The sequence below is a fragment of the Chenopodium album genome, chromosome 8 (assembly GCF_948465745.1).
Source record: "Chenopodium album chromosome 8, dcCheAlbu1.1, whole genome shotgun sequence".
NCBI classification, from domain to species: domain Eukaryota; kingdom Viridiplantae; phylum Streptophyta; class Magnoliopsida; order Caryophyllales; family Amaranthaceae; genus Chenopodium; species Chenopodium album.
In genome coordinates, this window is record NC_137841.1 from 45163091 (window position 1) to 45177689 (window position 14599).

General features: G+C 38.9%; 1 non-coding gene across 1 annotated transcript; it reads right to left on the reverse strand.

Moving 5' to 3' along the window:
* Positions 1 to 296: 296 nt before the first annotated feature.
* Positions 297 to 402, reverse strand: LOC145557097 (small nucleolar RNA R71). Its single transcript, XR_014092171.1, has one exon. It is a non-coding gene; the product is annotated as a small nucleolar RNA R71 (small nucleolar RNA).
* Between the last annotated feature and the right edge of the window lie 14197 nt (positions 403 to 14599).

Sequence of the window (14599 nt, forward strand, 5' to 3'; positions counted from 1 at the left end):
AGTCAATGATTTTGAGATACGCCCCGCAATGATAAATTTGATCAAAAGGAGGCAATTTAGTGGAGCAAAACATGAGAGCCCTCTTGCACATTTGAACAAATTTGAAAATTATTGCAACATGATCAAGGTAAATGGGGTAACTCAAGAATTTGTGAGACTAAAGCTATTTCCTTTCTTCTTAATAGGAAGGGATCTTGAATGGATTGAGAAAGAAATAAGGCCAAACTCCTTGAGAACTTGGGACAAGTTCACCACGGCTTTCTTAGGGAGATTCTACTCTCAAAAGAAGACGGCCGAGGCAAGGGCTTTGATACAAGGTTTCCATCAACGGGCTAGTGAAACCATTTATGAGGCTTGGGAGAGGTATAATAAATATCAAAGGGAGTGTCCCCATCATGGCATTCCCACATACCAAGTGCTTCAAATCTTCTTATGGGGGCTTGAGCCCACAAGGAAAGACTAGCCTAGATGCGGGAGCGGGTGGCCTGATTATGAACAAGACGGAGGAGCAAGTCATAGAGATAATTGAGGATGTGGTGAGGCACCTCATGGATTAGCGAGAAGGAGAGAGAAAGTCTCTAAACAAGGGAGGAAATGCGGTTTACTCCGATGATCACCTTAACGCCATCAACAATTTGACGTTCCAAATCGCCAACCTTGGCAAGGAGATGACGTCCATCAAGGAAAAACTAGCTAGAGACCTCTAGTTCAACACAAGAGCATCCCTCCTAATCTAAGGGGAGAGGTATAAATTCTAACTCTTCTCCTTCTACTTCTAATAACATGCCACATGGGTGTTTGTTTTGTGAAAATTGTGTGTCATATGACCATGATACCTCTTCTTGTAATTATGACTCCCAACCTCAACCCCAATATGAAGATGGTAATAATAATGAAAATGAACAATCAATGTCTTGTCATATGATAATAGACCTATGAATGACAATCAAAGATACTTACCACCTAATCTAAGAGAACAAGGGGGGAATTCCTATAACCAAAGAGGAAATGATTATGATTACCATAACCAAAACCAATGGGGAAATATGAACCAAAGGGACCAAAATCCCCAAGGTAACTACAACCAACAAGGTGGTTATAGTAACCATAACCATAATAACCAAGGGAACTATGGGAATCAAGGGCAATACCACCAAGGGGGAAACTCTAATAATAAGAATAATTGGAACAACAATAATAATAATAATAGAGGTTCTTCTAATCAAAATGCTTCCAATTCAAATGTGAGAGGTAATACAGATCCCCAAGATAACTACTATGCACAAGCACCACCTAGTAGGTCTAGCTTGGAGGAAATGATGAAAAGTCAAATGTTTGAAGAGTCGTCTGAGTCAGAGTCAGAGTTAGAGTCCTTTCTTGTAGAGTCGTCCAATTCTTTTGTTGTAGCACCCTCTCCTTCTTCTATTTCTACTCCTAGGATAGTTAGTAATCAAGTCCCTAAGGACATTTCCCTTTTTGATGTAATGATTTCAGAGTTCAATAATATGTCTTGTTTTGCTTACTCCTCGTGTTTCTCTTTAACCCAAGATGTCGAGCATTGCTTAACTAACAATGAAAATGACAAAGAAATTATTAAAGCAATGGAAACACTTGAAAATAAAACACCGATAATTGAGGAAACTGAGACGGTTGGTTCTCAAATGATTCAACCATTAAAAGAAAAGTTAAAATCGGATTAACACTTAATGAACAAGAAAGAACCGATTTAATTAATCTACTTAAAGAATTTATTAATGTATTTGCTTGGTCATATGAAGATATGCTAGGTATTAATAGAGAAATAGCTCAACACATTATACCATTAATTCCAGGAATGAAACCTATAAACAAAAGTTGCGTGAAATGAAACCCGACGTAGCTCTTAAAATAAAAGAAGAAGTTCAAAAATAAATAATTGCAGGTTTTATCAGGTTATCCAAATACCCCGAATGGGTAGCCAACGTGGTCCCAGTTCAAAGAAAGATGGAAGAGTCAGAATGTGTGTCAACTATCGAGACTTAAATAAGGCATGTCCAAAAGACGACTTCTCTTTACCATACATCGATATTTTGGTAGAAAATACAGCAAATCATGCACTTCTTTCGTTTATGGATGGATACGCAAAGTACAATCAAATTCTCATGGCAGAAGAAGACATGGAGAAAACAACTTTCATAACACCATGGGGTACTTACTGTTACACGATAATGCTATTTGGGTTTAAAAACGCGGTGCTACTTACCAACGAGCAGCGAATTCCTTACTCCATGACATGATGCACAAAGAGGTTAAAGTATATGTGGAAGACATGATTGTGAAATAAAAAGATCGCCTAGGACATCAAGTAGCCTTGAGAAAATTCTTTGAAAGGCTAAGAAAATACAACGTGAGGTTGAATCCATCAAAATGTGCTTTTGGAGTCACCTCAAGCAAGCTTTTGGGATATGTCATAAGCTCTAGAGGCATAGAGATTGACCCAACCAAGATCAAGGCAATCATGTCAATGTCACCGCCCAAAGCCGAGAAACAAATTCAAGGAGTTATTGGTTGGTTGCAATATATAAGTAGGTTCATATCGAAGCTAACAATAATATGTGAACCAATATTTAAGAAGCTCAAAAAGAATGTACCAGCAATATGGGATGATGAGTGTCAAAAAGCCTTTGAAAAGATCAAAGCATATCTCGCAAATCCTCCCGTATTAGCACCAGCACTTCCAGCAATACCTCTTAGGTTGTTCTTAATAGTCACCAAGGAGACAATGGGAGCTATGCTTGCACAAGAAGTAGAAGGTAAAGAAAATGCAATCTACTATCTAAGCAAAAAGATGCTCGAGTATAAAGTACGCTACACATCACTTGAGAAATTGCGCCTCGCATTAGTTTGGGCCACAACCAACCTAAGACATTACATGCTCATGCATGTAGTCTTCGTAGTTTCTTGAATGAACCCGCTTAAGTATCTATTTGAGAAGTTTACACTCAATGGGCGCATATCAAGATGGATAGTCAATTTAGTCCAGTATGATGTGAGATTCATGCCCCAAAAAGCTATCAAAGGATCTGAGGTCTCGGATTTCCAAGCAGATTTCCCAATAGAAGATTCAACGCCAATACAAGACAATGAATTTCCAGAAGAAGACTTGATGGTCACATAAGATGATACTTGGACCTTACACTTTGATGGAGCCTCAAACCAAAAGGGATTTGGCGTTGGAGTATTATTAGTATCACCCAAAGAAGATCACGTTCCTATCTCCATAAATCTATATTTCAACGCTACCAACAACGCTATTGAATACGAAGCATGCGTGGTAGGCCTTGAAATAGCTTTGGCATTGGGAGTAAAGAAATTACGAATATTAGAAGACTTTTCATTGATCATCAACCAGATTTCTAAAAGATGGAAAGTAATGTGTGAAAGTCTATCCCCTAACCAAACTTATCTGGAAACTCTCACTAATCAGTTAAAAAAGGTAGAATACACATATCTACCTAGAGAGGAAAATCAATTTGCTGATGCTTTGGCAAGACTAGCCTCAATGGTTAGGATTCCTACAGAAATCGAGCAAATGCCTCTAACTATAGAGAAAAGGAACAAACCGACTTATATTCAAGCCATAGAAGATGATGAAGTGATCCCAGATGAAGAAGAAGATGAAGAAGAACCGTGGTACACAGATATACTTAACTATGTCACCAAAGGAGAATACCCTCCTCATGCTGACAAAAGAGAAAAACGAGCATTAAGACTCTTGGCTTCCCAATACGTACTCATAGACAACGAGTTACATAAAAGGGTACCTAAGGGTCGAGCTCTCTTATGTGTAGGGAAAAAGGATGCCCAAAGAGCTATGAGGATAGTCCACGAAGGCATTTGTGGAACCCATGTTAATGGCAAAATGCTAGTAAAAAAGATAATGCGAGAAGGATAGTATTGGACTACCATGAATAGGAATTGTCATCAATATGTAAAAAGATTCCCTAAATGCAAAATCTATGCTAATTTACAACATATTCCCCCATCTCTACTTTACACCTACACTTCACCATGGCCATTCTCTACATGGGGAATTGATATTATCGGTAAAATTACCCCTCCTAGGACAAGAGATCCCGAATACATCCTAGTAGCAATTGATTACTTCACAAAGTGGGTTGAAGCGCAATCATATGCTAAAATCACCGCAAAACATGTAGCACTATTTATCGAAAGAAACATCATTTGTCGATACAGGGTCCCACATGAAATGATAAGTGGCAATGGAACCCACTTTCAAGCTGAATGTGAAGAATTGTTACAAAAATATGGCATTCAGCACCATCACTCTTCCCCCTATAAACCTCAAGCAAACGGAGCAGTTGAGGCAGCTAATAAAAATTTAAAGACTATCATCGAGAAAATGACAGAAAATTACAAGGAGTGGCCTGACATACTCCATTTCGCACTTTGGGGTTATCGCACGTCAATTCGCTCATCAACAAGAAATATGCCATTCTCCTTAGTTTATGGAATGGATGACGTACAACCTGTAGAGCTAGAGATACCGTCTCTGCGCATTTCATTAGAAAGTAAACTCGATGAAGTCGAATGGACTAGAGCAAGATATGAAGAGCTAACTCTACTTGATGAAAAGCGACTAGAAGCTCTACATCATACCTAATGATATCAAATCCGTATTGCTAGACATTTTAATAAGAAGGTCAAGACAAGAAACATCAAAGTAGGAGACTTGGTGCTAAAAGCATTAAGAAAAAATATTTTTGATCTAAGAGGCAAATTTAGGCCTAATTGGTCCGGACCTTATATTGTCAAAACAATCCTATCAGGAGGTGCAGCAAAACTAACTAACATGGATGGCAATGAGTTCTCAAACATGACAAATATTGACCAACTTACAAAGTACTACCCATAATTACATGAGTAGGATACTCAAGAGAGCTACGTTTGGCCTAATTCCTTAGGAAAGGATACGTAGGCAACCCTTTACAGGTGTGTCCACTTTAATTTTCGCAAACCTTGCATCCTAGAAATAAAAAGAAAATTTGATGGAACAGTAGCGTCGCAGAAAAAAGCCTGTCGCCGGCCGACAGACTGCAATTTTCTGTTTTCATTGCTTTAATAAATTAAATTTAAAGAAGTTGATTTAATTAAAAAGCTGAAATTTCATTAATAGAATAAAATAAAAATTATATTATTGATGGAATTTAAATAAAAGCTTAATAAAACAAATTAACTTTAAATTTAAAACTAAGTCCAATAAATTGGAAGTTAAGCAATGCTTCAATCTTTCTTCTCTTTCTTTGCTCTTTTCCAATTTTTATCTGCATCCTCTTCATCGTCCATGACTTTAGCTAGTAGGCATTCTTTAGAGGACCTACATTCAATCTTGGAGTAAATGATTTCTCCCTTAGCTAGGACTCCATGTTTCTTCTCTACCCAAACCTTGTTCTCTAAAGTGTCAGCTTTTCTTTTCCCTTTATCCTTTTTAGAGTCTTTTTTCTTAGGCATCATAGGTGTTTTGAATTCAATCTTTTCACCCAAGCGTTCCTTAACAGGAATCACCTTGTCACTTAGACGATTCTTCACATTGGTTTTACTCTGATTTTTCTTTATGAGCATTGAAGGTTTCTTAAGAAGCCACCTCTTTACATCATTAGGCAGGGAAGGAGGAACATTTTGGGTAATCACTTCCTATAAAGGTCTAGCGCTCCAATATACATCAAATTTCTCTACTTCTTTTGAAACAGGGAAGTCATAGGGACGACGAAGATCCCCAGAACGAATTGTTTGAAGTAGGTCGTACTGTCTTTTTACCCTGCAGGGATAATAAAAAGTCATCTTGGTTAAGCTTGGAAGACGACATAAAAGTTGCTTGTTGACACCAACCATCTTCTCTATTTTCCACCAAGGGATGACCCACTTGATAAAAAAGTTGCAAGAAGCAAAGACTTTTTTCCACTCATTGCGCCCCATCTTAGAGAAGCATTTCTTTCGCCTCACAAAGCAATTTGGAGTGTATTTTTCAACATTGTCTGGAAAGACTAATTAATTCTAGTCTCTCCATTAGCCATATATGCAAAAAAATTCAATGCAAAAAAATTAATATTACTATACAAAAATATGTTTTTGATTTTTGTAATTAAAAATATTATTTTTCTACCTGTAATAAAATTGGATAGCCCGGAAAAGGTCTTTTTGGATTTCTCTTCAATTTATCAAGACTAAGCAAAGTCTCTCCAACAATTAATGGCATTGGATTTCTCCCATATTCGATTTGCTCCAAAACAGTTAATATAATTGCTTGACCCTCATTAGTTCTACCACTAGTGAGAAGATATTGGTTAAGCATACAAAAGAGAAAAGCCCTTCTTCGATAAACATGAAAATATTTAGAATAGGGTCTATCAAAGTAATGGCGTGCAAATTCTTTTAAGTTAACTACACTACCATCTACAATATTTGTTAGATCTTTGTCTCTTAAATTAAAGAAGCGCTCAAAATCTTTATAATAATATTCATTTATTCCAGGGATTACCGCAAGATCTAATAAAGGGAAGCCTATGGTGGCACCAAATTCTTCCGGTAAAGGGCTAATTTCATCACACCCTAGTCTAAAACAATGAGTATCTGTGTCCCAATATTCTAAGGCGGTATGAATAAAATCTATTTCAAGATCTACCCCCTTAACACCATAAATACCTCCCATGTGAAAAAAGTCAAGTTATTTTCTCTCTTTAGCAGTTAAAGACCGACACCATTCATGAGTGAAATTGGTATAACTCTTATTAACTAAAGACATGATTATTTGTTGAGAAATTAAGACTATGATTAATCTGCTGAAATTATGAAGAAATTTGCAGATTAGGGGGTTGTTTATACAAAAAATTGATGCAGTTTCAATCCGTAAAGGTCTCGGAGTCAGCGTACTTCAGCGCCAAACGACAACTCTATCGCCTGACGACAGAGTCTGTCATTTGGCGACAGAACCAACGATCGGCGCCAGCGCAAAACGCGTGGCGACACGTGGCGCTACTGCGTTTTATCATCGAGCTATTCAAACCGCGTTTTTCTGGCTACGATTCTAATTCGTACAATGACTTTACGATTTTATCCCCTTCTACAAATACCCTTACATATTAATTTCATATATTTTCCTTCGATTTTTCTTTTTTTAGATTTATTCAGACTTAATTTAATTTTAGGTTTGTCGCAAGTCCAATTTATTTTTCATTTTTTCTTTTTGGGGGAGAAACTCGGATAACCTCCATTAATAAAAAAAAAGGACAAAAATTTTGCGCAAAATCAACTCTTCGCACACACAAATATGCACATAAAAATGAAAAATAAATGTAAAAATAAATATAGTCATAATAATATGTATATACAAATATGTCTAATAAATGAGGCGATCAGGCAAAGTCCTATACAAGTCAAAATAAATAAAACACAGGTACAAACTACGGCGCTGGAGGACGCAGATGATGAGGGATGTTCATCATATCAAAGAATTGCGCTGAGCGAGGAGTATGCTCCCCACCAGCTCCAACTCCAGTCTCCCAGGAGGAGGAAAACTCAGCTCAGAACCCGCCCACCCAAGGTCGTCCTGATGAACCGATAAAGGCTGAGGCTATGGAGGCTGCTGCCATGATGAGCCCACCTCGTACATCCCACCACCTCTCGGAGTCGAAGTTGCCTCTCCCTTGCCTACCGGCTAAACACGTGCACCCTTAAATGAAGAGCCCGAGCCCTCCACCGCCTTTGTCCGGACAGCGTCAGATCGACCACCTCGACCGCCAGAACTAGTGCGGCGACGCCTCGAACTAGACCTCGCCGGCTCTCTCCGAACCTCAAGTCTCGTCCGGGTACGAGAAGGAATGTGCTGACCTTGCAAGAAGAAATCGAGTTAGAAGCAATCAAAATAGAAATATAACAATGTAGAAACAAGGAGAAAAAGTTACCTCCTGAACAGCGTCGTCACGACGACAGGTAGCCATGTTCCTGATCCGAACGAGCTGGCTCCAGAAGGCATCTATGCACCTCGCCATCGTCGTAACCACCTCGCGCGAGAACTGTCAATGAAATGAAGTCAGTAACATTGCATGACAAATATGAATAAATAGCAAGTAAATAAACTCACCCGAGTCTGGTGGCGAGGAATGGATGGACATATGTCCCCTGGTACCGTATGTCCCCTGGTAGTGGTGGCGAGGAATGCATGACAAAACGCTGATCCTCGGGAGCCGGAGGAATCATTTCCTTGATAGGCCCGTATGTCCCCTGGTAGTGGATGGACATACGAGGGGGCACGAACTTAATAGGCTCAGCCTGGCAAAAAAAAATATAAAAAAAAAAAATCAAAGTGAGTAAAGTATCACTTGGGGGCTACTTAGAAAAAGGTAAAGATAAAAATCATACCGCCGCCTTTGCACACAGAACAGGGGCCGGAGCTAACAATGGCAGCAACTCCTCCTCGTAGCACCGCCTTGGGACAGCGTGAGATCGCCAAGGGGTACTAGAAGACGACCTCTCGGACATGCTGAGCAGCCTCACGTCATTGAACATGTGATGTGGTGGAGAAGCAGGGACGACAAAATATCCGAGGAGTGCTGAATATCAACCCTCTCTCCTAAGTACGCAGCCACCCCATACGTCCCTAGGAAGTAGTGACGCTAAGCGGTATCATGCGCGGCTAGCCCATGGACAACCAAGGCGCCCATGGCTGGTACAACACCTTAGGAACCTGCAAAGAATGCCTATAAGATAAGAATCTACCAAAAAGAAATACAAAGACGTTAACTATGCACAATATCATACCGAGAGGATCTACTCTCAAACATGGGCGGTAGTCGCCTGGATGTAGAGGCCTCCCTAGCAGGCGCCCACAGGAAACCCGTGTGGCAATGGCCTCGCTGGCGCGAGTGAAGGAAAGTACTCGTAGAGCCAGATCTACAAATGACAAAAGATATCAGCAAGTGCTAACAAGAGCTTAGAGCTAACTTTGTAAGAGATACAGTATACCACTATGACTCTCTAGAAGCCAGACAAAGCGATGTCTCCATGTGTAAAACCGGTGTCGACACGAGTCTCGCAGGGCGCGTAGAAAATCGGCATAGGCCAAGCTGGCCATGTCATAAGTCCCGATTAGGTGAAGATCGCGGACAACAGGAAGGTAGTAAAGTAGCGTCCTACTACCCTTGTCAGGGGAAAACGTCCCTGACAGCATGATAAGCGCAAAGATGCGCACCCGCTGCTCTCGGGTGGTTGCATCATACTCGAAAGCTGCCGCCGGAGTCGACTGGAGAATACACTTGGTGCTGAATTGTGATGACTCCACCTCAGCACAGGCCCGAACAAAAACTGGACTAAGTAGCTCATCAACCTCAGGAGAGTAGACGCTGAAGTTGCTGTCGAACGGTAGCGCAGTAGAATTGAACTCCAGTCCTGAGATGAGATTGAAGTCGGCTGGGGTGACCATCATCTCACCCCAAGAAAAGTGTAAAGTGTTGGTAGTGTCCCAGAAGAACTCCACCAGAGCACGGACCACGCGGTGACCTCCGTCAAAACAGCTCATGGCCTGCGTGGCCTCAAAAAGAGCAGTCAGCCCACAAGACTCCCAGAGAAGTCTCAACTCCCCATCGACGCTGAAGAACGTCCTGTAAAGCTTGCCTAAAGTGTCGGTGCCTGAGCCGTGGCAACGTGTCCTACCAGCGGTGATCCCACGACGCACCCTCTTAGAAATGTGGTGGCCGGGGGAAAAGTACAAAGTTTGCTCATCCCACTCGGGTAAGGGACCAAGAGAAGTGGACGGGTCAGTGTCCTCTTCAACGGGATCATGCTCTCGTCGCGTGTCTCGGGACCATGAACCCGAACCTTGCTGTCTAGCCATACTACATTGTGAAAAATTGATAAAAGTTAAGGTTCTATGGTATCTAAGGTTCGCATAGCCGCATAATACTATGTTCACAAAAACAAAAAAAAAAAAAAAAACTGAGTACATAATACTAACACAGAGCACAATTTCAATTCAAGCATATATGGCATTTTTCAAGCATCCAAACAATTTCTTACAATACTATGATAATTAATGTGACAAATTGGACAAGAATTGCTAGCAAAAACATCAAGTACAAGCCACATTGTTTTCCCGACCTCAAGTTTTGAATTTTTCAAAAATTCGTGAACAAAAACGCACAAATTCAGCAAAAATCAGGGTGAGTTTGAAGAAAATTTACATATATCGAGAAAGTAGATGAATAAAGCTTCGATTTGCAAAAAATTTGAACAAATTTGGTTGAGAAACAAGCAAGATTGAGCACTTTGAATTTCCGCGGCAATTTTCGAAGGCAGAGAGTAGTAGCGGGGAAATGAAGAAGAAAAGGGAATTTATACGAATTCCCCATTCTGGCGCCAAACGACAGCTCTGTCACCTGGCGACAAAGCCAAATCTTGGCGACACATTCCTCAGCCACTCAGAACGATTATTTTGACCTCGTACATCAATTTTGGGTTCCTTGATACGCCAGTTAGTAAACATGGGCACGGCCCGTGCCGGCACGCGGGCGGCACGGGCCCGGCACAACTCCGGCACGGCCCGGTCGCCGGCACGGCACGACACGGCGGCCCACCTGTGGGCCGTGGGCCGTGCCGTGAACCAATTTCTGAAATTTGGCACGGGCACGGCACGAGGCATGCCGGGCGGCACGGTGGCCAGCACGTGGGCCGGCACGCTTGCCCGACCCGCCAGCACGGCACGTGGCAAGGCCGGGCACGGCACGGCACGACACGAGCCCGCAAGGCACGGCACGGCCCGTGCCAAATTACCGTTGGAAAACTAGCCGTTTTTGGCTGTTTTCCAACAGCTATAAACGACTAGTTTTCCACCCCATTTCCCACCCAAATTCCCTATAAATACCTCATATTTTCCTCCAAAATTTTTACAATTCATTAACTCATCTCTTCTCTCTTATTCTCTAATTTTCTTACTCCCAAATTCTCAATTCTCAAATTCCTACAAATCCTACAATCCTTCTCTCTTTTGTGAAAAAAAAAAAAATCCTACTCTCTTATAAATTTTACATTTTTACTATTATTAGTTTTATTAGTCTACTACCAAAAAAAAAAAAAAATTGTTTTATTTACATTCGGGAAATTATAAATTTGGGAAAGCATTGAAGCGTCATTGTAAGATCTAACTCAAATTTATTTTAAGTTGTTATTGTTAGTTTTTAATCTTGTTATTATTATTATTATTATTGTTGTTGTTGTTGTTGTTGTTGTTGTTGTTGTTATTATTATTATTATTATTATTATTATTATTATTATTATTATTATTATTATTATTATTATTATTATTATTATTATTATTATTGTATTCTTGGAAGTTGGAACTACTTAATTATATAAAAACTAATTTCTATTTTAATTGTGGGTTATTTGGATTGTTGAAATCTGTCTAAGGCGGGACTTGGGCTCTGGACAACGTCGCTCCTAACCTCTCCTACTTGGGATCTCATTGATCCAAGTAATCTACTATTATTATAATTATTTTTAAAAATTTAATTTATATAAAAACTACTTACTAATTATTATTGTTATTGTTATTATTATTGTTGTGAATTGTTATTATTATTGTTATTGTTACTTTGTTATTGTTATTGTTATTGTTATTTGTATCATTATTATTATTGTTATTGTTACTTTTATTGTTATTATTATTAATTAATCATGGCATCAAACCCGAACGCTTCCTCCTCCTCTAGAAAAGCCAAGTCAAAACGTAGGGAATCACCAAATCCAAACACTTCAATGCCTATTCTCCCCCCCCCCTAACATGCCCTTTCCCTCCCCTAACATGCCCTTTCCAAACACTTCCACCCCTTTCTTTCATCCCCAAAACACGGGAGGGCAAGAACAAATGGATGATATGGCTCCTTGGACCCAATTTCAACAAAGCCAATTTCAACAACATGAATTTCCTTTTACTCCTCCTTCCCAAGGTAGCCAAACACAAGCCTCCGGGTCGAGTGAACCATCCACCCAAATGCCCAACACCCAAAATCCTAACATATTAGAGTGGTGTACCGAAGAGGATTTTGCTCAAACCAAAAGAAAGAGTGAAATTTGGTCACATTATCAATTAAGTAAAAATGGACAAAAAGCCAAGTGTCGGACTTGTGGTAAAATTTTCTCGGCCGATACCAAGGGAAGGACGGGACACCTTAGTAGACATACAAAAAAATGTGGTGGACCATCTAGTGATCCAACCCAACCAAAAATTTCTTAATTCCATCCACAAGGCTTCATTTTCAATTACGAGAGAGATAGGGATGAACTTGGGAGAATGATTGTACATGCAGAACAACCTTTTCTTTTCGCCAAAAATGATGCCTTCAACAACTATATTAACCGAGCACTACAACCAAAACACAAAAAAATCTCCCGAAAAACCGTTCGATCTGCTGCCATGAAGAGTTATCAAGAGTACAAATTGAAATTAGTAAATGAGTGGTTGTTACAAAAACGCATCATTCGATCTGCTGCCATGAAGAGTTATCTAGAGTTTCTTTAACCGCCGATGCATGGGATGGTGGTTACGGACTACACTATTTATGTGTTACTTGTCATTGGTTAGATAATGAGTGGTTGTTACAAAAACGCATCATTCATTTCAAAATGCTTGAATACCCTCATACCGGTCTTAACATTTCACATCATTTAATGGAAGCCATTGATGCATATAGTCTTAGGGATAAAATCATGTCTATGACTTTCAATAATGCAACTTCTATGACATATAGTGCGAATTCGGACAAATCCCAATTGACCAATGTTATATTAGATGGAGATGCACTTCATGTTAGATGCATTTGTCATGTTCTTAACTTGTGTGTAAAGGATGGAACATAAGCAATTGGTCCATTTTATCACAAAATAAAGAATACTATTATGTCTATTAATAGCTCTAACATGAGATATCAAGAATGGAAAGGTTTTTGCAGGCAACAACGGATAAAAACCATAAAAATAGCACCGGATTGTCCAACTAGGTGGAACTCTACCTATGAAACGTTGAGTCGGGCAATCGAGTACAAGGTTCATTTAACACTTTTTTATAATATGAAATTTCCACAATGTGCTTTACTAGAAGATGATTGGGTTAATTGTGAAAAATATATGCAGTTTTTACAATTACTATATGGTATGACACATTGTTTTTCTTCTGTATATAATCCTTGTTCTCATTCTTTTCTTAGCAATGCATGTTTACTTGCACAACTTTTTGCGGAACACCGATCTCAACATGTTTATCGTGGATATCTTCCATCCATGGAGGACAAATGGCGTAAATATTACACCGATATTCCTATGATTTATATTTTTGATTCTATTTTAGATCCTAGGCAAAAATTTGATGGCACCTTTTTATTAATTGATATTTATTATAGTAACATGAATTTTGAAGATGATGTTGAAACTTTTAAAAATAAGGTGACTAATGATTTTTTTTCTTTATATAGAGTTTATGAAAGTAAATATGGAACCGTGTCTCGATTTTCCCCTTCTCAAACATCCAAAAATGTAAGTAAACGGGCCAAAGGTTTATTTGCACAAGCTGCTAACATGATGTCCAAGTTTTCAGGTACGGAATCATCATGAAGTAAGAGAACACAAAGCGATGTTTCGGAGTTGCAAATGTACTTAAGTTACGACTTCATGAAAGGCATGGACGATGAAGAGAAGTTTGGCCTCGACATCCTCGATTGGTGGAAATCACAAACCGTGAAACATCCAATTTTGTCGGCAATGGCTCGTGATATTTTTGCTATCCAAGTCTCCTCCGTTGCCTCCGAAAGAGCTTTTAGTGCGTCGGGACGAGTTTTAGACGATAGAAGAACAAGACTAAAACCCGAAACACTTGAAATGTGTGTTTGCTTCAAGGATTGGTTGGATGCCGAAACTCGTTCTCAAGATCGTTCTTATGCACAAAACGACGACGATGAAGGAACATCGACTTCTTTTAGTTCTCATACTTCTCAATCAACTCAATTGGCGGATGAACTTGAACCTCTAGGAGACGAAGACGAAGACGAAGATGAAGTCAAAGGAGAAGACAAAGATGAAGACGAAGGCGAAGACGAAGACGACCAATAATAATTACATGATTACATATTTACATTATACACTATTGTATTATTTTTGTATTATCGAACTTCGTATTCCGTATAATAAATGAAGTTATTCAATATTCATACACTATTGTACGATTTTTAATTATCATTACTTATTTTGTATTATTGAATTATCGTATATTCGTACCGGCTACCGTCATATAATAAAATAAGTTATTCTTCAATTTTTTGTGTTTTCGGATTATCGCACTCGTATTTTTTTTTTATTATATGTATTGTTGTTTTTTGCTAAATTAATAAATTTTTTTTTATTTGTTTAAATAAACTTAAACATAATTATTAATTAGATAAATAATTTATATAACCTAAATTAAAATAAAGTTGTTCAAAAAATGAAAACAAAATATATTAACATTAACATAAACATAAATTAATCACATATATTAAGTTGTACTAAAAAAAATATA